Below are 23,075 nucleotides of genomic sequence, written 5' to 3'. Positions count from 1 at the left end.
CCTCAGCAGGAACCACTTCCAGGTTCTTCCTTCTCTCCCACCCACACTAGCTCAGGCGCCATCTTTGGCCCATGCCCCACCCTTACTTCAGCACCTGTGCTAGAGTGCCCCCTTGAGGAATTCGCAGGAACTGAAGGTATTGTTAAAGTTTATGTTCCCTTCTCCACCTCAGTGATCTCACTCAAATTAACAAAAGACTGGGTTCATTTCCAGAAGACCCTCTCTCTTATATTAGAGAGTTTCAGTACCTCACCCAGTCTTATGAACTAACTTGGCATGACCTCTAAATTATCCTCTCTTCCACCCTCACCCCAGAAGACTGGGGCCATATCTGGACCCTAGCTCAGGCACACGCTGATACAATTCATCACCAAGCTCCTGCCCAGCCTACTGGCGCAAAGGCAGTCCCCAACCAGGACCCCCACTGCGATTATCAAGACAGGGCCTCTGGATGCTGCTGTTGAGACCACATGATTGTGTGCCTCCTTGCAGGACTCAAAAAGGCTGCCCATGAAGTGGCAAACTATGAAAAACTTTCAGAAATCACCCAAGGTCCTGACGAAAACCCAGCCCTCTTTCTCTCTCATTTAACTGAAGCCATGAGAAAATATACCAGCCTAGACCTAGTCAGCCCAGAAGGAACCTCTATTTTAAACCTTCAGTTCATCTCCCAATCCATCCCCAATATTCGGCGCAAGCTTCAGAAACTTGACGACGGCCCTCAAACCCCACAACGAGACCTTCTTAATTTAGCCTTCAAAGTCTTTAACAATCCTGATGAGGAAAGTAAAAGGCAAAAACAGGCAGGGCCCCTCCGCCATTAGGGGCCCTGCAGGCCTATGGGGCCGCAGCTCCACAGAGAAGCCTCCCAGCAATCCATCTCCACCTGACGCCTGTTTCAAGTGTGACAATGAAGGCCAGTGGCCCACACAATGCCCAAACCCAGGTAAACGCACCAGGCCATGCCCCCTCTGTGGAGGACCCCGCTGGAGGTTGGACTGTGAGCGGCCCCTGCAAAGACTGCCCCCATTCCTTCCTGAGCCAGCCAAAACCTCCCACTCAGATCTCATCAGCCTTGCTGCTGAAGACTGATGGTGCCTTGGAATGGACGCCCCAGCAACTACCATCACTTCATCCGAGTCAAGGGTAACCCTGATGGTGGCAGGTAGGCCAGTATGTTTTTTAAATTAATAATTAATACCGGGGCAACCTAATTTTTCAGGACCCACCCAGTCCTCCCAAGTCTCTATTGTAGGAATTGATGAACAAGCCTCCCAACCGTGAGCAACCCCCTCCACTTTTCTGCTCCCTGCACACCTTTTCCTTCACTCACTCTTTCTTAGTCCTGCCCTCATGCCCAACTCTGCTCCAAGGTATCCTTTAAAAACTCCACACTGCTCTCCACTTATGTTCCTCATAGTACCCAACGCCATCAACCCAGACTCCTCTGGTGCTTCTTTCTTCTATTCCAACCTCCCACCTGTTCTAGACCTACAGGATGCTTTTTTCTTAATTCCTTTACACTCTGATTCCCAAAATCTCTTTGCCTTTATGTGGGAAAACCCCAACACCCACAGAGTCCCTGCGTATGATCACTTAAAGAGAGAAAAATGATCCTTAAAGGTAGGAGGAAGCCAAAGATGGCAAGAGCACGAGTGGCCTCCACAATGGATCATCGAATATTATGGTCCTGCCACTTGGGAGGAGGATGGTTCATGGGGTTATCACACTCCCATATATATGCTAAATAGAATAATTAGACTACAGGCTGTTCTAAAGATAATCACTAACCAAACCGCCTCAACCCTGGAAATGCTTGCGCAACAACAAAAACAAATGTGCGTGGCAATTTATCAAAACAGGCTAGCACTAGACTACTTATTAGCAGAAGAGGGTGGGGTCTGTGGTAACTTTAATATCTCCCATTGTTGTCTTAACATAGACGATAACAGAAAAGCAGTTCTAGAAATTGCTTCAAACATCAGAAAAGTAGCCCATGTACCAGTCCAAACCTGGAAAGGATGGGACCCGGCAAACCTTCTAGGAGGGTGGTTCTCTAATTTAGAAGGATTTAAAATGCTGGTAAGGACAGTAATCTTCATCACTGGGCTCCTCCTGTTTCTTCCCTGTGTTATCCCAGATAATAAAAGCCATTACAATTCTTGTTGAAACTACAGTTGACTGCCAGACAATCCAGACAATGCTCTTGCTACAATTACAAGATGGATACCACCCCGTCTCTCAAGAATACCCAAAAAACTAAGGTTCTTTTTCCAAGGTGCCCAGGCCACCCACTATGTCATGCCTGAAGTAGTTATTGAGAAAGTCACCCCTTTTCCCTTTTTTCTACAACCAAATAGAAAGGAATGAATGATTCTCCCCAGAGCCTGAAAACTCGAAGGAATGAATAACTCCTTCCTTCTCAAGCCCAGTCCCAAGGCTGCAAGGCCACTTGTGCCAGCAGCGTGAGTCGTCAGCAAGATAGCAGAATCAGGAAGAGAGCTGGCCAGAAGACACCTACCCTGGCCAGAAGACACATACCCCTGAAGATTGAGAAAGAAGCCATCCGGGTACCACATAGCAGTTACATCAGACTGGGATACTTCCCGTTTACAGAAGACTATAAAACCCCTGCCCTGTACTCATTTGGTGCTGACGCCATTTTAGGCCTCAGCCTGCCTGCACCCAGGCGCTCATTAAAACAGCATGTTGCTCCACACCGCCTCGTGTTGTCTGTTGGCACACTCTTGGGGTTTGAACCGATACAAGAACCCTTCAGTTTTGTGTTATATTTTAGTTGGATTTTTAAAGTTTATCTCACAAAGAGGGTGACGACATAATAATTAAAGGTAGCAATTCACTAGAGATTATAGCAATCCTAACTACGCAGGCAGCTAATAACAAAGCTACAAAGTGACAAGGAGAATCTGACAAATCCACAATTATAATGAAAGATAATATCAAAACTATCTCAATACTTGATAGATCAATGCAAGGAAATAAATCTTGGATTTCTCAGTGCACCTGTAAAAAGCACTAGCCTCCAGAGGCATGGAAATCTACCTGATATAAATATAGGTAATTTTACCCTTCACTTACTTTACAAACATTTTACTTTCTGCATACTATTGAAATTAGATCTGTAGTTATCTGTAGACAAACAGTTATCTGTCTGACAAACAGTTAATTGCTCTGATCCAAAAGAATAACAAAATTCTCTTACCTCCCCAAGAAAGTCAAATGGTCACAGCCTGGATTAGTCAAGATCCCAAGGTGTCAGGAAGATCCCTAATTTACATTTCAAGAAGAAATGGGTCCCAGGACCTTGGAGACACGTCTAGGTCATAAAAGCTGGAGATGCTAGGGCTTACCTGGCCCTTGGAGAGATGCATTCTAAGAAATATTGCCTCTCTCTTTACTTATAAATATCTTTGTGATTGTATTAGGTCTACCCAGGTGATCCAGGATAATCTCCTCATTTCAAAATCTTGACTTAATCAAATCTGAGAAGACTCTTTTGTCATATAAGGTAACATACTCACAGGTTCTGAGGACTGGGATGTGGACATCTTTGTAGGGGATGGGGTAATGTTCTACCTACCATAGTATATGAGGGAATAATAAATACTAAATTTAAGACAGCAATTACCTCTGAGGGAGAAAAGAGAATGCAGTCATGGAGGCTTTAATTGTATGTTACGTTTTATTTCTTAAGCTGGGTGGTGAGTGTACAGTTGCTCATTAAATTTCTTTGCATGCCTGAAATATTTTATTGAATAATCTCACTTTTAATAAAATACCTAGGAATAAATTTAACTAATTTAACTAAAGAGGTGAAAGACTAGTATACTGAAAATTACAAAACACTGCTGTAAAAAAGTTTTTAAAAGCCTAAATTTAAATGGAAAGACATCCCATGTTCATGGATTGGAAGACATAACAATGATAACAGAAATTGAATCAGAATTTAAAATCTGCCTCTGAATAAACACCAAACAAACATGGGCCAAGAGTTTTATAAGAGTAATCTATCAAATATCCAAAGAACAGACCCTACAAACAGTAAAAATACTAAAGATGTCAATACTATCTAAAGTGATCTATAGATTCAATGTAATCCCTATAAAAATTTCAAAGGCTCTTTTGCAAAATGAAAAAACTGACCCTCAAATTCACAGTAAGGGCAAGGAGTCCCAAGTAGCCAAAACAATTTTGAAAAGAACAAAGTTGGAGGACTCACATTTCCTGATTTGAAAACTTACTACAAATCTATAGTGATCAAATTATCAAGGTACAGGATAGACATATAGACCAATGGAATAGGGCTGACAGACCAGAAATAAATCCATACATATCATGGCCAACTGATTTTCAATAAGGGTGGCAAAACATTCAATAGGGGAAGAAAAGTCTTTTAAATAAATGGGACTGGGACAACTGGATATCCAAATGTAAAAGAATGAATTTGGACCCTCTACCTCACACCACATAGCAAAATGAACTCAAAATGAGATCAATGACCTAACTATAAGAGCTAAAACCGGCTGGGCATGGTGGCTCACGCCTATAATCCCAGCACTCTGTAAGGCCAAGGTGGGTGGATCACAAGGTCAGGAGATTGAGTCCATCCTGGCTAACACGGTGAAAACCCATCTCTACTAAAAATACAAAAAGTTAGCCGGGCGTGGTAGCGGGCGCCTGTATTCCCAGCTACTTGGGAGGCTGAGGCAGGACAATGGCATGAACCCAGGAGGCGGAGCTTGCACGGAGCCTAGATAGTGCCACTGCACTCCAGCCTGGGTGACAGAGCAAGATTCCATCTCAAAAAAAAAAAAAAGAGAGAGATAAAACCATAAACTCTTAGGAAAAAAATAGGGATAAATAAATCTTCATGACCCTGGGTTTAACAAAGAATATGACACCAAAAGCTTGAGCAACAAAGGAAAAAATAAATAAGAGTTAACCAAATGAAAACCTTTTGTGTGTCAAAGAACATGATAAAGAAAGTAAAGACTTCACTTTTTGCCTGTATGTACTGGGGAGGGCAAGAAAAATGTCAGCAATTAAATCAGTTGTTGAAATGGCCAACAAGCCTTGGAAAAGTATTATGGTGGATCAGGTGGCCTGAAAGCTGTACTTGTAGTTTTGTACCTGTACTGTACTTGTAGTATATTTTTGAAGAGAGAGGAAGTAGTATAATTAGTCCTACGTTCAGAGACGTAAAAGCAACTAGAAAAGAGAAGTGGCAGCACAGAAAAGCAGTAGAATTATAGAACCAATTTTCTGAGCATCCAGAAAAAGAACAAATGGCTTGTTTAAAAAGGTCCATTTTAATATTGTTCCTTTTTATACTGGTAGATATTTCGAGTCCAAAAAATCTGGCTCTGAATTTCCTAAAATTTTCACTTATTTGATCTATTCCTCTGTATGTACCCATCTTCCACTGCCTGCACACCTTTCCTGTGCAAATGCCCCCCTTACCCACCTCTTTTTCTGACCTTCCACACAGGCCAGTCTCTCATCCCACAGGCCAGGAGTCCGAGACTTCTTCTCAAAGAAAACATACTTTCTCTAGAAGATAGTATTCTAAAGAGCATTCCCCTATTGTCTTAGTCCATTTGAGCTGCTAAAACTGAATACTATAGACTGAGTAACTTATAAACAAGAGGATTTTATTTCTCACAGTTCTAGTGGCTGGAGGCCTAAGATAAAGTCTCCAACAGATTCAGTGTCTGGTGAGAGCCCACTTCCTGGTTTATATACAGTCATGTCACTGTGTCCACACATGGCAGTAGGACCAAGGAGAATCTGGGATCTCTTTTGTAAAGGCACTAATCCCATTCATGAGAGTTTTGCCCTCATGGCTTAATCAATTCCAAAGACATCACCTGCAAATACCATCACACTGGGGATTAGGTTCAATGTCTGAGTTTTGGGGTACATAAACATTCACTTTATAGCAACTATGTTTCCCAAATTCCATTAAAAACCAAATTATTATTTTAACTATACAGGTCCATATGGGTCCGACCCATGGTAGTTACAGTCCAGCATTCAAACATTGGATCCCGGGCACATCTAGACACACTCTTCTTTTCCTCCACTGTGGAGTAGCAGTCCCACTTCTCCTTGATAGTCAGGGTCAATTACTCCACCCAACACAGTAACTCCCTTCTTTGCCTGTTGATTCAGGGGCATGACGAGTTCAAAGTGGTTGGGTAGCAGTCTTAACTTTTAGTTCAATAGAACTATCATTGTGTCCTGGTGTAAACATTCCTCCTTTTTGAGCCAAAACCTCTAGGCTAGCAGCATAAGCTTATGGAAACAGAAAGCAAAATTTTTGCTAGTGGGTTACTAGGGGTAATAGTGAGTGTGCCACTCCCATTTCCAACCTTTGATTCCTAGACCCAAGAATCTTGACTATGGGAGGAAAAGTATCATATATTGGACTGTGATTCAGAGTATATACAGATTCCTGGAGAACTTTGCCCCAGCCTTGCAAAGTACTCCTCCATCGTTGGCACTGGAATTGAGTCTTCCAAAGGCCACTTCACCATCCTATCAAACCAGCCACTTCAGAGTAGTGGTAAAAACTACAGTGTATGGCTGGGTGTGGTGGCTCAAGCCTGTAATCCCAGCACTTTGGGAGGCCGAGGCAGGCAGATCACAAGGTCAGGAGATCAAGACCATCCTGGCTAACACGGTGAAACCCGGTCTCTACTAAAACTACAAAAATTAGCCGGGCGTGGTGGCGGGCGCCTGTAGTCCAGCTACTCAGGAGGCTGAGGCAGGAGAATGGCGTGAACCCAGGAGGCGGAGTGCAGTGAGCCAAGACCATGCCACTGCACTCCAGCCTAGGCGACAGAGCGAAACTCCGTCTCAAAAAAAAAAAAAAACAAAAAACAAAACTACAGTGTAACTGTGTTCACTGTAAAAGCAGTGAATTCCAGGAGCATGGACCCATTGAGGCATTTCTTTTGCTGTGAAGTTTTATAAATGGGAGTTCCTCTGCACAAGCTCTCTTGCTTGCCACCATATAAGATGTCCCTTTGCTATTCCTTCATTTGCAACCATGATTGTGAGGCCTCCCCAGCCATGTGTAACTGTGAGTCCATTAAACCTCTTTCCTTTATAAATTACCCACCCAGTCTCAGGTATGTCTTTATTAGCAGCATGAGAACAGACTAATACAAGCTTTAGAGCCCTTTCTAACTCCTTGTGCAAAAATATAAATGCAGAATCTCTATTTAGAGAACTCATATGAATAAACTCAGCCTCTTCCAACTTTATCTTCTTTCTACCATAATCCCATACCCTCATTATCCATTTCCACATATTTTTCAGATTTCTGTCTCTATAAATTAGAAAACTCAAGTAGTTGTTTTGGAGTGTAATGCACTTTCTCATGGGCCACATATTGTCCCGCATCTTCAAGGGCCTGCTGGGACTTGAGTCTAATTATGAGACTAGAAGCAAAGAGGGGTGGTAGGGGTGAGTTCTAAGAAAAATCAGTGTTGTGTTGCTTGGCAACTGCCTCAGTGGAGTACATTACAATTTCCTCATGCAATGTAGCATTAACTACCTTCTGAGGTGAAGAAGCCACTAGCACTGGGAGTGGGGAGGCCACTTTCACTAGGAGTAGGATTGCATCTTCCACTAGCAAAGAAGACTCACCAGAACTTAGAGGCTCGATGTCCCCAGTTTCATCAAGGTCTTCCCATAAGTCCCCATTCCAACTTACAGAAAACCATTCTGGTTTCTTTTTTTTTGGGCGGGGGGGGTTTCGTTCTGTCACCCAGGCTGGAGTGCAGTGGTGTGATATCAGCTCACAGAAACCCCCATTTCCCAGGTTCAAGCAATTCTCTTGCCTCAGCCTCCTGAGTAGCTGGGATTATAAGTGCCCACCACAATGCCCACCTAATTTTTGTATTTTTAGTAGAGACGGGGTTTCACCATGTTGGCCAGGGCTGGTCTTAAACTCCTGTCCTCAAGTGATCTGCGTGCCTTGGCCTGCCAAAGTGCTAGGATTATAGGTGGGAGTCACCACACCCAGTCAGAAACCCATTCTTTCCCAGTCAATGCCTTCATTTTAACAGAGTATAAAAGTGGGTCACAGGATGAGACAAGATAACTGTAAAACTGGGTCACAGGATAAGATTCTGCATTTGATTTTCAGGACTCTCGGCCCTGTGGCTAAAGGAGATAAGACTCTCCCTCAGGGCACATGTGGAAGCTTTCAGGTCATTTATGCAGTACTTGAGCTGGGAATTTGCATTCCTGAGTATTGAAAAGAACTTTCAATACTTTGTTCGTGACATTAGGAGCAACAAGCCAACCTAATTATATTCATTTGATTGGGAACATCCAATGGAGATATGTGGCATATCTCTATTGCCAGATAACACCATGAAACATCAGTGCACTTTTTAGCACTGAAAAAAAGAGTCATTTGCATCTTTAAATCTGACAACATTAGAAAGCCAATTCTAGGAACCCAAAACCAATTCTAAAACTCATCCTTAAAATTCTGTTCCTATAGACCCACCCTTGGTACCAAAATCTGTATTAGTCTGGGTTCTATAGAGAAAAAGAACCAAGAAGATATATATAACTATCTATATATCTATCTATCTACCTATCTGTCTATTTATCTACATATCTATTCATCCATCCATTAGATATATATTGAAAGAGAAAGATAATTACTTTAAGGAATTGGCTCATACAAGAATGAAGGCCAAGAAGTCTACTACCTTCTGCTGGCACACTGAAGACCCCAGAGAGCTGGTGGTATAGTTCCAGTACAAATCTGAGTCCAAAGGCAAGAGAAGATTGATGTTGCAGATCAAAGGCAGTTCATTCATTCTTGGGGTTTATGAGACGTTTTATTTATTACAACTACTTAATTGATATTTTTTCAATGCTGTACTTTCAATAAGGGAAAGAAGATTACAATTGTATGGAGATATGATATTTGTTATGCACTTCTGTGTGTTAGGCATTTTATTTTAATTCTTAGAAGAACCCTGCTATGTGCCAATTATTATCTTAATTTAAAGATGGGGGAATCTGGCCGGGCGCGGTGGCTCAAGCCTGTAATCCCAGCACTTTGGGAGGCCGAGACGGGCGGATCACGAGGTCAGGAGATCGAGACCATCCTGGCTAACATGGTGAAACCCCGTCTCTACTAAAAAAATACAAAAAAACTAGCCGGGCGAGGTGGCGGGCGCCTGTAGTCCCAGCTACTCCGGAGGCTGAGACAGGAGAATGGCGTAAACCCGGGAGGCGGAGCTTGCAGTGAGCTGAGATCTGGCCACTGCACTCCAGTCCGGGCCACAGAGCGAGACTCCGCCTCAAAAAAAAAAATAAATAAATAAAGATGGGGGAATCTAACTGCATACCATTTTCTAGTTCTATCTGGGCTAGGGTTGCTACATTAAATACAGGATGCCCAATTAAATTTGTATTTCTGATAAAGAACAAATAAATTTTTTGTATTAGTATATGCCACATGTTGCACAGGACATACTTGCACTAAATAATAACAACTTTAACTTAAATTCAAATTTAACTGGGCATCCTTTCTTTTTATTTGCTAATTCTGGCAACCCTACCCTTGATTGAGGTCCTGCATTGCTTGTGCTCATCTCTCTCTCCTTTATCCCTGCAGACAGACCTTCACTCCTGACACCTGATCACCCAGTCTCTGATCACCTGCCTGTCACTAAGATGTGTTGACGGCTTCATATACACGCCACTGTGTTCTTCCTATCTGCAGGATTCCCACCAGGTTAGAATTCTTTTATGCTCACCAGCTGGCCGGCATGCATCTGGTGGAACTCCTAAACTATAGTCAAATTCTCTGTAGACCATGCCCTAGCACATCCAGCTATGTAATAGTCTGCACTTCACACTATCCAGAATCCACACCACCCTGGTGGCTATGCTCCTGAGTGAGCTTCTAATCAGCAAACAAACCACTCTACATTCCACACAATATAAGATATTGTGGGAAGGTACAAACTGTGGATAGATAACTAACCAACAACCCATAGAGGCATGTTACAACTCAGGGGCAGCGGGAAGATCCCCCGAAAGGGAGAGTAGATGGGATTTGTGTTCAACATTTTTTTCTACATAGATAAAGCTATATTCATGTTTATGAAATCAGTGAATTCCATAGAGCTGGAAGACATAGCTGACTCACTGAATATTGGAATCAGAACCAAAATCAACAAGATGAAATTGAACAGGAATAACAGAAACAGTTATGCTAGAGTTGAGATTAGCAGTGACATAAGGCAGAACATCCAGTCAGCAGTTCAGATAAAGACCTCAGAGTTTTGGTTCAACACAAGCTCAAGGACAGGCATTATCATGTACTGGAGGAAAAAACAACATGTAGATTCAAACAAACCCAATCTCAAATGCCAATTTCGCCACTAAATTGCTATGACCCAAGCCTTTGTCTCATAAAATGGGCATATTCATTCATAAAATGGATGAGTATGAACAAGATAACACACGTTGAGCATGTGTGAACAGTGCCTAGAATGCATGGGAGATACTCAGTAATCCATACCCCACATCCCTAGAACCTGGCACAATGCCCCCCACCCCCACCATCAATACATTTAGTAGGAGACATCATAGCACTTTGCAAATTATCTATTGAAACATTCATTTTTGCCTATTCTCTTTACTTTAGGATGCCAGAAGAAATGGGAAGACATTAAGGTTTATGTGCTAACATTTGAGTCCTTTCATGGCATTTACATGGCAGAGCTAAAAGCAGAAGTTGCCAACCATCAGAAGCCAAACCAGCCCCACAAAATACCTAGCCTTCAAGAGAGAAATTGGACCAATCTATGAAAAATGTTGCTGGTGTGTGGGGATGGGGAGGTTGGAAAGTTGCTGAGACTTAGGGAAGGAATGGAGGCTCAGGACAGATACTTGTGCCACATTCCCATGTAGACCTTCCTAAAATGTGGCAGGTCCTCTAATGGGCACCATCAGAAAGTCATGGCAACTGATGATCAAAAGATCTGCCTTGAGGGCCATGGTCCCTGTGCCCAAGCTGGGCTCAGAAACCATGGTGTCTCCCATGTTTCTGTGGGAGTGTGTCAATTTAGGCAGTTTCTGTGGGAGGGACTGTGTCGATTTAGGCAGTGAGCACAGCCACGGCTGCCCATGTGGATGTGGACTCCAGTCCAGTTCTCTTCATGGGTGCTTTGGCTGTAAGACACCTCTAAGACTCCTGCACAACCAAGCAGCAGGGGCAGAAGGATATTAGAACTGAATGTGATGACTGAGATTGAATTTACTGGTTAAATGGGTGGGGACATGCAGCAGATGGGCCTATTGTAAAGGAATAAATATAACATTTATTTTCATCCAAATACTAGGGAGTATATTTTTTTTTGTATGCTTTGTCAGAGATCAGTTGGTTGTAACTATTTGGCTTCATTTCTGTTTATCACACCATAATTCACAATTGCAAAGATATCAACCAAACTAAGTGCCCATCAATTAATGAGTAAAGAAAATGTGATATATATATGTGTGTGTGTGTGTGTGTATATATATGTGTGTGTATATATCCATATAGATGTAAATGTGATACACACACACCATGGAATAGTACTAAGTCATAAAAAATAATGTCTTTTGCAGCAATTTGGATGGAACTGGAGGCCATTATTCTAAGTGAAATAACTCAGGAAGGGAAAACCAAATACTGTATGTTCTCACTTATAAGCGGGAGCTAAGCTATGGGTATTCAAAGGCATACAGAGTGGTATAATGGACACTGGAGACTCTGAAAGGGAGAAGGCGAGAGAGGGGTGAGGAATAAAAAAATATAGTGTATACTGTGTACAATGTATAGTATTCAGGTGACAGTTACCCTAAAATTACAGATTTCACCAGTATATAATTCATCCATATAACCAAAAATTCTACCTAATTTCAAAAATTTAACCTAATTCTCCAAGCATCATTTATTTCATTTGCAAAATAGAAAAAAAAAAACCTACCTCACAAAGATATGGGGAAGATCACATGAGATAACTAATAGCAAAAATCCAAGCATAGTTCTCAGGGTAGTGTGGATGCATTTTATACAAATTTGAATTTGGTGAATTTAAAATAGTGAAATAGAAACATAAGCCTCACTATGTGGCAAAACTTGAAATAATGTGAAATCCCATTTTATATTTATTTCTAAATGAAAATGCATCTTGAGTGGGTATCATACACTAATCACTAATGGGATGTGGATAATTTTTTTAAAAGGAGAAGTCTAGGATGATTCCCACAATTCTATTTGGATGACAAGTGATGACACCATTTACCAAGAAAGCAATACAGAATTACAGAGGGGTGGGGAGTAGTCCCATAAGAGAGGTGGCAAAGTGATGGCTTCAAGCTGAACATGCTAGGTGGTAGATGCTGTGAAATATTCCAGTGGAGTTACCCAGCAGGCATTGTTAAATGACCTGGGTCTTAGAAGAGAGAGATGGCTAGAGATACACAGATTTGGCAATCCTGAGTAAACAGCATATAACTATAATCTAAAGCATGTATTTGCAATCACCCAGGAAGTGAAGATGGAATGAGAAGAACAGAGAAACAATGACAGAGTCCTTACAAACACCATCATATAAGAAGGCAATGGGGATACATTATCCTAAAAGAATCCTAAAATAAGTGATCAAAAAGGTGGACAGAAAACCAAGTGGGAGTACTGTCACTGAGGATGAGTTTCCAGAGAGAATTAATGCTGAAGAGGCTATTGCAGGTCAGTGGGGAGTCTAGCTAGCACTGCTTCAATAAGGGGTAAAGATAGGCTCAGGAATGTCCACTTTAATGTGTGGGGATGATACCTGCATTGGATGCTGCACTAATCAGACCACACTTGGAATATTTTTTCTACCTCCAGATACTGCTGAGTATGAAGAACTAATTGGAGAAGGAAGCCATTGTATAGGAGATGAAGAGCAGCAGCAAAAATGGTAATGAAAATAGAAGATAAATTAGAAAATTTGGAAAACCCAAACAGATCAGCCATATTGAAGGGAAAAGAAAACAAAGCAAAGCGGGAGAGGGCAGAAATGTAGAATGGTGTACATTCTTTTAACCCCAAGAATGAATGTAGCCAAGAACACAGTGGGGACTTAGGAGTCTCAGCAGAGAGCATTCCCTGCTCCCTACTGCTCGGACAAAGGACTCCTTCATGACGCAGAACCATAACTGGTGTAGAGTCTTAAATGACCTGGGTATCTCTACGTGGGAGAAAGTGTTTTCCATGTAAAAGGATTAACTTGAACCTGGGTGCTCAAGGGACATCCTAGGCTGCTTGTTCCACTGATTCCACTGACTGTGTTAAGTAATAAATCATGTGGTTACATATTCACATTATCTTGTGTAGTTTTCTCTCACATTGCTTAAAGAGAAACCCCAGACACAATAATGAGGGAGCTCAGTATAAGGGTATAAAGAGATCCAGGCAAGCTATAACCTGGAGAGCTCCTTGCCCTTCAGAAGGTGGGACCACTCAGAATCAGGGAGAAAACATGGTCCAGCCCACTTTATGAGGAAGCTAGAAACAGAGAATTCTTAGAAGGCAGCAGCCAAGAGAGTGGCAGGGATGGGGACAGGGAAGGCTGAGACTAGAAACTCACAGAGGAACAAACAATTGAGTAAACTGGAAACAAGTAACCACAAAGGCACTAGAAAATAAACGAAAGCTATGCATGAATAACTGACAAATTTGATCTTCTTCCTTGCAAATGCAGAAGAAGGAATAGAAACAAAAGATGAGGGGGAGGTCGTTTTCTCTGCTTTGATGTGAAGGACAACTTTCTAATTATCTAATCTTTCCCAAGACAGACCAGAAAGAGTTGCAAAGTCAACAGACTCTCCAGCACTGAAAGTACTAGACCAAATGCTGGATAAACATTACTGTTAATGGAGATGTTTCATTGCCTTGGCCTCACATCTCTACCTAGAAACACCTTAGAAACACTCTGGGCCTCTCTCTCTCTACCCCTCATATCTTCCCAGGAAAAAAGGAGGAGTGTTTGGGAGAAAGAACTAGGCTTGCAATTCAGCTCCTGCTCCACACCCTGCCTTGACCTGAATGCAGGAAGGGGAGGGGAGGGGTGGGGAGCATGCATGCTGGTCTGCTCTCAGCAGCATAGGGAGGCTTGCAGTTGTTCAGCTGTGCAGTGACTGAGGGGCGAGTCTGTCTGATTCAGGAAAGCAGGAACGAAGTAGTATACTTTGTCACTGATCTTAAGTCATAGTCTCCTATCAGCTGTGTCAAACAATATGTCCATTTCCATCTGTCTATTTCTCAATTGGTTCCAAACTCAGATACGGAAGAGGGTGCGTTCTAAAACCTCAAGAACATCTGTGAGGAATATTTTCCTGGAAAAGAGTTTGGATCATATCACTCTAAAATTGCTGTATATGTAGAATTGCTGTATATGTAGAAAGTGACTCTTACTTTTCAGAAACTTCTAGGACCTTCTAACTTAATGCCTCATTGACATTTCAAATTCGATGAATCTAAAATTAAGTTTCTCTTTCCCCAAAACCAGTTCATTCTCCCAACATTACTGCACATCATAAGTAGCACTGGCTTCACATTCATCAAGATTTAAAAGGTTAAAGTTGTCAAATAATAGGTAAATTGGAAATGTCCTTATCATTATTCCAAATCAATGCCAACACCAGAGAGTGGTGGGTGAAAGCCTAGCTGTGACTGCCATGACCTAGTGAGAATGTAGGGCAAAGAGAGAGAGCCAAGGTCAACATCTGGAGGTACAGTCAGACCAGGGCCAACATCTGGATGTGAGGAAAGAGCAAGAAACCTATCCTGAGGATAGAGAAATAATTCCCAGAGAAAAGAAACAGGAAATGTCATGCCACAGAAGCCCAGAATCAAATGCTACTGAAAAAGCAAGACAAGAAGGGATCATAGGCAATCAGATTTGATGATTAAGAAATTCTTGGGACCTTGATGAGACCAAGTTTGTAATAGTGGAGCTGAAAAGAAAACATCATTTTTCATTCGATCATTCAACCAACATTTATTGAGCATCTAGAGAGTGTGAATTCAAAGCAGGTAAGTCACTGTCCCTGTCCTCAAGGCACATATAGTCCAAGAAGAAAACACAAAATAGGTCATTATAAGAGAGTAAAAACTATCTAGGGAGGGACTCTGGGAACAGAGAGGAAGGGTAACTAACCAAGACAGAGAGAGGACAGAGGATCAAGGGTAGCCTTCCTGGAAGAGATGACATCTGAGCTCAGCCTAAGTAGGACTGAGTAGGACAAGGAAGAAGAGAAGAGAGCCTACCAAGAGAGCAAGTGATGGGTGAAGGCATATGGCCAGAGAGGATGCCTTGCAGTTGGGTAACTCCACGTGGCTACAGCCAAGGGCTCCTCTGGAGCAATGATGTAGAATGAAGCTGAGATGTAGTGGGGGTTAGAACCGGAAATACCTCATGCAGCATGTTAAAGCTAACAGAGTTCAAGAGAGATTTTAACCAGGAAGTGACACAAATAAATGCGATCTGAGAAAGACAACTCTGGTGGACAAATGAAAAATAAGTCAGGTGGTCAAAGCCAAGAGTCAAGAGTAGATGCTAGAAGACAAATTCAGCAGCTTTGAATTTGATAGTAATGTCTCTAATAGACAATAAGTGCCAGAGAGAATGGAGAGAAGAAAGAAAGTGAAATTACGTGCTAAAAAGAAAAAAAATGCATTAGGGGGTAAAAGAGAGAAGTCAAAGATATTTCCAAATTCTGGCCAAGTCAACTGAGTAGATGATGTTGCCATTCACTGAGAAACAGGATACAAGAGAGAGGGTTGGACAGGATATAGGGGAAAAGGAAGGTTGGAGGAAGAAAATGATGAGTTCTGTTTTGGTAACGATGAATTGGCTTGTGCCTTTGGAACACCCAGGTAGAGACTGTTTAAAACAGTTTTTGAGTGTCGCAGTGGGCAGGTGGGAGGTAGTGTCAAGAAGTCTGCCAACACATAACAGGAGAAAAACAGAATACTTAAGAGAGAAGCAGCATTGAGAAATGATTTATAGGAAAGGAGTGAGTCAAACACATTTTTATACATGAAGGAATAAATCAATAGAAAAAAAGAAACTTAAGATAATAGGGCCAGGGAAGGCATGGGAAAGAGCAAGCTGGCAGTTCTCTCCTGTTTAATGTTACCTTGTAGTGCAATAAAAGGGTTGTCTTTGGAACATAAAACACGGACTCTTGAGTTAATTGATAAATGGCTTCAGTGCAAATCACGAGCCACGTGAAACAGATGGTAAACTGCTAAAATAAATTAGGCTCCACCAACCATTCCAATGGAACATTGTATGGTATGGAAAGAAAAATACTTAGCAAGACAGGAAGCATGAGTCAGGAATAAGTGGCAGGCAGTGTGAGTCATGCCTGTAAGATCAATAAAGAAGCTGGCTCTGCTCCTGACTGCATTATTTCTGAGCCTCCTACCCCTCCAGTCACCCAGTCTCAATGCTGCCCTATCAGCCTCCTCACTCACTCTTTCACTCCACATACTGTGGGTCCCAGAATTCTGTTAATGCTTTGGTTCTCACACAGGTCCTTTCTTTTTATTTCCCACTGATAATATCCCAGTGCTCTTACAGAAATCCGTCTACCTCCAGACTTCATCCAACCCCCTTGACCCACCCAGGGAGGGTGAAGGAAGAACAGCAAAGGGGGAAAAAGAACAACTTTTTAAGTCTGCCATCATGTTACTGGCTTGCAGTGGTCCCTCATTGCCTACTGGTTAAAACTCATCTCCTAAGTGGATACTCAAGGCCTCAACAACACAGACACAACCCACCTTTCCAAAAACATCTTGTTACTCCCAATTTAAATTCTCTATCATCTCCTTTTTACAAATGAGACAATTTAGAAACAAAAGATTAAGCAGCATGCCCAGCCACAGCTGTCACACAGCTAATGACAGAAGCGACTACCCAGACTCCAGGGCACATTCTCCCCATTTCCATATGGCTGCCTCTTACTGTGGTGTAGTTTCTGGTCTTTCATATGCTAGATCATTTTGCAAGGGTGGTCCTGCTAAAATTAATAGAACTGCTTCTGCAATTTAAAAGTCATGAAAACTTTAGATCAAAATCACTTGTAAACTTTTTTCCCTTTTTAGGAGGGGGATGGGGTCTCACTCTGTCACTCAGGCTGGAGTATAGTGGCACGGTTACAGCTCATGGCAGTCTGAACCTCCCAAGACTTAAGCAATCCTCCCACCTCAGCCTCTTGAGTAGCTGGGACTACAAGACATATGTCACCACGTCTGGCTAATTTTTGTATTTTTCATAGAGACAGGGTTTTGTCATGTTGCCAGGCTTGTCTCGAACTTCTGGACCCAAGCGATCCACCTGCCTCCGCCTCCCAAAGTGTTGGGATTACAGGAATGAGCCACTACGCCCAGCCTGTAAACACTTTAACAGAGACAGTGATGAAGACTAAAGTGACGAAAGTGAGGTCTATGTGCAGAGCATGTTCCACCAAAAATAAACTGTTCCCAAAGTGACTTCTAGATGTTTTGTTTCATTTGCTTTTTCACCCACACCACAACTTGAGCCATCATCCACATAGTTCCTTGATAGAGCAATGTGGTTGTGGAACCTTTCCTTATCTGAAGTTCACACAGTACATAGCTATGAAACCTGGAACCACTGTCTGCCTTGGTGAAATAAAAGGTCAGACTGACCCCTGAGGTTATCAAAACATAGATCTGAAAAGTCACTGAGAATATTCTTTTGTTTTACAAGTAATTCTAAGTAATTTAATGAAACAGGCCTGAACCATCTGGCTCTTTTACAACATGGTACTAGTTTTAATAGCTATCCAGGTTTCTTTTCTTCCCCAAGTGAGAAAATGAGTCATCAACACAGTAAAATCTGAAGGTGATTTTATAACCGTTTGCAAGTCCACATGACATATATCTTTTACAAACAAGAAGTCATAGTTGTTTAAAATGAAGACAACCCTAAAGTAATACTTACATTATTAAGACAACTGCATTACTTAACTATATTATTTAGAGTTTCCAAATTCATCAGCATAAGGCTTTTCTCTGTGTTGCTTGCCAAACTACACAGAAGGAAAAACAAAAAAAAAACTTGTACTTTCACGGAAAACAGTCCTTGCCAACCCTCCCACTAGCTCTAAGTTTGGCCAGCAGTTTGACTGATAGTGTATGAGCCCTACCATCTGCTAACTAAGCAGCATTTCCTAACGGGTAAATGACATTAAGGAAAATGGTTGCAAAACAGAACCTGCCTTGTTTTCACGAGTTGATGTAACTGAACCTAAAATGCAAGACTACAGTTTGTTATGTGTATTCCAAGTAAGTTCAAATTGTATCCCAATCCAAATTGCTGGTTTCAATTATGCCTTCAAAACATTAAACAGCCTGTATATAAAAAAAAACCCTCAATTTATTTAAAAAACTAACGCTTCTAAACATTTTAAATAAGGTTCAGACCAAATTCACATCACATTTTTGTTTTCACATCTTTCCTTCTCAAGTCCCTGAGAGTTAGTGAACCACAGATTAAATGCCATTTAAAAAGTATGATTTAAAAAATTAACTTTGCAAATCTATTATACACTAATAAGCCTAACAAACCCAACCATTCAAGATATTAGTCTTAGAATAATTAACTTCTATGTTTACATGCTATTATATAAATCTCTTATTGTGCATTTTTAATGAACATTCTGCACATTATTTGGGGAAACTTTGAGGATGCCTATAAAAATAATACTGGCTTTTTTTTCTGTCATATCGAGATTTAGTAACTTTAAAAAAGTTATCCTTGTGTTTTTAAGGACAGAACAACTAAACAGATGTATAATATTAATTATTGCTTTTTGTCTCACGAATGAAATATTAATATATATTCTATTTCTTTAGAATTATCCGAGGGGAAAAAAATAGAAAGATATAGAGGCTATAAGCTTAGCCAAGGACACAGAAAAACCAGGTCCTGCCCCTAGTTTTGTAATTGTCTGACTTCAGGGATATGAAAAAAGTTATCTGAAAAGGAATTTATAGAAGAGAGACTTTATTCCAGCGAACAGTTTGCAAACAGGGAAGACACAGCCTTCAGTGGAAACAGAAGGAAGACACATTGCAGAAAACAAAAGGAGGGTTTCACTTTTATAGTGAAAGTTCCCACCCAGCTTTCCACTCAGGTCCTCTTATGCAAATACAGGATTCAAATTGCCTTAGTTCTGATTGGTTGACACTTGCTGAGTTCTGATTGGTCAATGCTGCCGACTTCTGATTGGTCAGTGCAGGCTACACTCTATTGGTTGGTTCAGGCCATGTGGACAGAAACTGTTAGCTATGACAACCCAAAGTTAAGCAGATATGTAGGTTTTCTGGGAACTCAGAGTATGTGTGTGAGCTCTAGTCAGCAAATGGCCACGTGACTCCTGAATTTCAGGCCAGTTAGGTACTCAAAATTCATCTTGAGAGCTTGGCTCTTTCAGATTCGTACATAAAATTTATCAGATTCACAGCTGTCCCTCTTGTAAAAGGGAAAAGCTTAGCACAAACATCTCTAAGCTCTCTTCTAGCTTGATCATGCTATGGTTTGAGCACTCTGGTAGACTTTATAAATCTGGGCCCCAAAGGGCTCTGTTTTACTTCCCATGAGCATGGGGGAAGCCGGGGTGAAAGAAGGCATTAAAAGCATAGTCAGCTGGGCACGGTGGCTCATGCCCGTAATCCCAGCACTTTGGGAGGCCAAGGTGGGCAGATCAAGAGGTCAGGAGATCGACACCATTCTGGCTAACACGGAGAAACCCCGTCTCTACTAAAAATACAAAAAATTAGCCGGGTGTGGTGGCAGGTGCCTATAGTCCCAGCTACTTGGGAGGGTGAGGGCAGGAGAATGGTGTGAACCCGGGAGGCAGAGCTTGCAGTGAGCTGAGATCACACAACTGCACTCCAACCTAGGTGATAGAGTGAGACTCCACCTCAAAATAAAATAAAATTAAATAAGCTGGGCACAGTGGCTGACGCCTGTAATCCCAGGACTCTGGGAGGCCAAGGCAGGCGGATAACAAGGTCAAGAGATCGAGACCAGCCTGGCCAACATGGTGAAACCCTGTCTCTACTAAAAATACAAAAATCAGCCAGGCATGGTGGCGTGCGCCTGTAGTTCCAGCTACTCAGGAGGCTGAGGCCAGAGAATCACTTGATCCCAGGACGCAGAGGTTCCAGTGAGCCGAGATGGTGCACTACACTCCAGCCTGGCAACAGAGGGAGACTCTGTCTCTAAATAAATAAATAAATAAACAAATAAATAAAAGCACAGTCATAATCCATAACACCATAGCAGAAAGTAATCTTTAAAATGCAAACACTGGCAATGATTTCCACTGTCCTGAGCAACATTCCCCAGCAATTCTACACATTTCCCATATTCTGAAATGGTTTTCCCAAAGTGAACCTAAAACTTAAAATTAATCCAAACTCTTTATTAGTTTAGGGTTTGGTAGGAAAATGGGGGTGAGGTAGTTTTAAACATCAAAGGCCAAGAGGGCTAAAACTGCCCAAGGTCATATTGCTAGTAAATAGTTGAGACTGGATATAAACCCAGTTCTCCCTGAGTCATGAGCCTGGACTTTTAATCAATATATTGTCAAACTAAAAGATTGCTAAAAATACGTAAGTTCATAGTTTGTCACAATGGTTGCTGTTTCTAGGCCCTGGATCCCATTATGAAATGATTTGCTGACTGTGGGTGCTGTGGTTCTTCAGTAGTTGGCTTTTTTTGGTCTCTGAATTATTCACCACAGGGGTCTGGGATAGGAAAGAGCATTAGACCAGAGTTCCTTTGCAGCACTGATATAATGACTTATCAAACACTTGCTTACTTCTTATCTGCTGTGATTGTTCCTTTGTTGTTGTTTTGCCTTTTTACTGCAACCCAAACAACATCTTTTCTGGCAAGGAAAAATGCTCTTTTAAATATTGATGACAGGCAGCTCAAATCCACATTCAGTGAGACAGACTATACCAATTACCTCATTCAGACTCCACCCAAAGTCCTCTCCTCCCTAGCAGTTTAACATGGCCTTGTGACAAAGTTCTAACCTAAAACACATCAATGAAATTCTCGACTGTGGGAATTTGGGGAAACTTTGGATTTCCTCATAAACAAATCAACAAACATCTTGCCTTTACCACTGTGCTTCTTCCCCTCTCTGGCTTTGTAAATGAACATGAGGCTGGAGGTGGAGTAGACATATTGCAATCATAAGACAAGCAAGAAGATCCTAAGGACTGTGGACTAACAAGATAGAAAGACTTCATTTTTATTGGGATTGTGGATGACCAGCCTTGGACTGTCTTTCTCTGCACATTGTGTAATATGAAACAAATAGTCCTTATTTCTTTAAGTCTTACCATTGGTTATATTTTCTTACATTGGTAGTTGAAGACAGTGCTCACTGATATATTTGAGAATAACTAGACCGAGAGATCCATGAAAAGAAAGATGATGTGTTCATAAAAAACGTGAAGCCTTAAGATTTTCCAAAACCTTATCCCTTTATTCTTCTGTCCAACCAGCACTAGAATATTTTATAGTTATTGAAAGCTTGCCATTTTGTCTATTCATCAATAACTGCTTAAAGATTTGACTTTCAGATACAAAACGAATGGCCTGAGGAAAACATTCATACTTTTATTATAGATTTGCACCATCTTTCTTAACACTGGATTAGAACACCATGAAGTAATTTCTTTTTTAAAATTGATACATAATAGTTGTACATATTTTGAGGGTACATGTGATATTTTAATACATGCATACAATGTGTAATGATCAAATCAGGGTAACTGGGATATTAATCAACTCCAACTTTTATCTTTTTATGGGAAGACTCCAATTCTTCTCTTCTAGCTATTTTTAAATATACAATAAATTATTAACTACAGTCACCCAACTTTACTATCAAACACTAATTCTTACTCCTTCTATCTAACTGTATTTTTGTTCCCATTAACTAACCACTCTCTATCCCCCCATACTCCCTACTTTTCCCAGACTCTGGTAACCACCAATATATCCTCTACCTCTATGAGATCCACGTTTTTAGCTCCCACAATGAGTGAGAACATGTGATATTTGTCTTTCTGTGGCTGGCTTATTTCACTTAACATGACTTTCAGTTCCATCCATATTGCTGCAAATGACAGAATTTCCTCCTTCTTTTTATGCCTAATCATATTCTACTGTGTACATATACCACATTTTCTTTATCCATTCATCTACTGATGAACACTTAGGGTGACAGATACTCTTGGTCATTGTAAATAGTGCTGCAATAAACATGGGAGTGAGATATCTTTGGTATGCTGATTTTCTTTCTTTTGGATTTATACTCAGCAGTGAGACTGCTGGATCATATGGTAGTTCTATTTTCAGTTTTGTTAGGAACCTCCACATTGTCTTCCATATCAGTGTACTAATTTACATTCCCACCAACAGTGTATGAATGTTCCCCTTTCTCTGCATCCTAATGTTATTTTTTGTATTTTTGATAAGAGATGATATCTCATTGTGCTTTTGGTATGCATTTCCCTGATGACTCGTGATGTTGAATATGTTTTCATATACTTTTTGGCCATTTGTATGTCATTTTTTGAGAAATGTCTATTCAGATCTTTTGCCTGTTTCAAAATAAAATTATTTGTTCTCTTTGCTAATAAGTTCCTTATATATTTGGGTTATTAATCTTTCAGATGGGCAGTTTGCAAGTATTTTCTCCTATTCTGTTGGTGACCTCTTCACTTTGTTGATTGTTTTCTAATCCATGAGTACAGGCTATCTTTCCTTTTTTTGTGTGTTCTCTTCAACTTCTTTCATCAGTGTTTCAGTCCTCCTTCTAGTGATCTTTCACTTCTTTGGTTAAATTTATTCCTAGATATTTTATATTTTTTGCAACTATTGTAAATAGGATTGCTTTCTTGATTTCTTTTCAAAATTATT

At 41.1% G+C, this 23,075-nt stretch overlaps 1 protein-coding gene and 1 long non-coding RNA gene across 11 annotated transcripts in view; one reads left to right on the top strand and one right to left on the bottom strand.

The window, feature by feature from the left end:
* FBXL13 (F-box and leucine rich repeat protein 13) overlaps nt 1-23,075 on the bottom strand; it is a 303,981-nt gene that overhangs the window by 209,768 nt on the left and 71,138 nt on the right. The gene's annotated exons all lie outside the window — the stretch shown is intronic.
* Nucleotides 12,600-13,419, top strand: LOC108516646 (uncharacterized). Its single transcript, XR_001881908.1, has 2 exons — nt 12,600-12,799; nt 12,941-13,419. It is a non-coding gene; the product is annotated as an uncharacterized LOC108516646 (long non-coding RNA).

This window comes from Rhinopithecus bieti, unplaced genomic scaffold (assembly GCF_001698545.2).
Source record: "Rhinopithecus bieti isolate Rb0 unplaced genomic scaffold, ASM169854v2 scaffold_59, whole genome shotgun sequence".
Classification (NCBI taxonomy): Eukaryota; Metazoa; Chordata; class Mammalia; order Primates; family Cercopithecidae; genus Rhinopithecus; species Rhinopithecus bieti.
The sequence above is the reverse complement of the archived record's forward strand: the minus strand, read 5'-3'. Positions and strand labels throughout refer to the sequence as shown.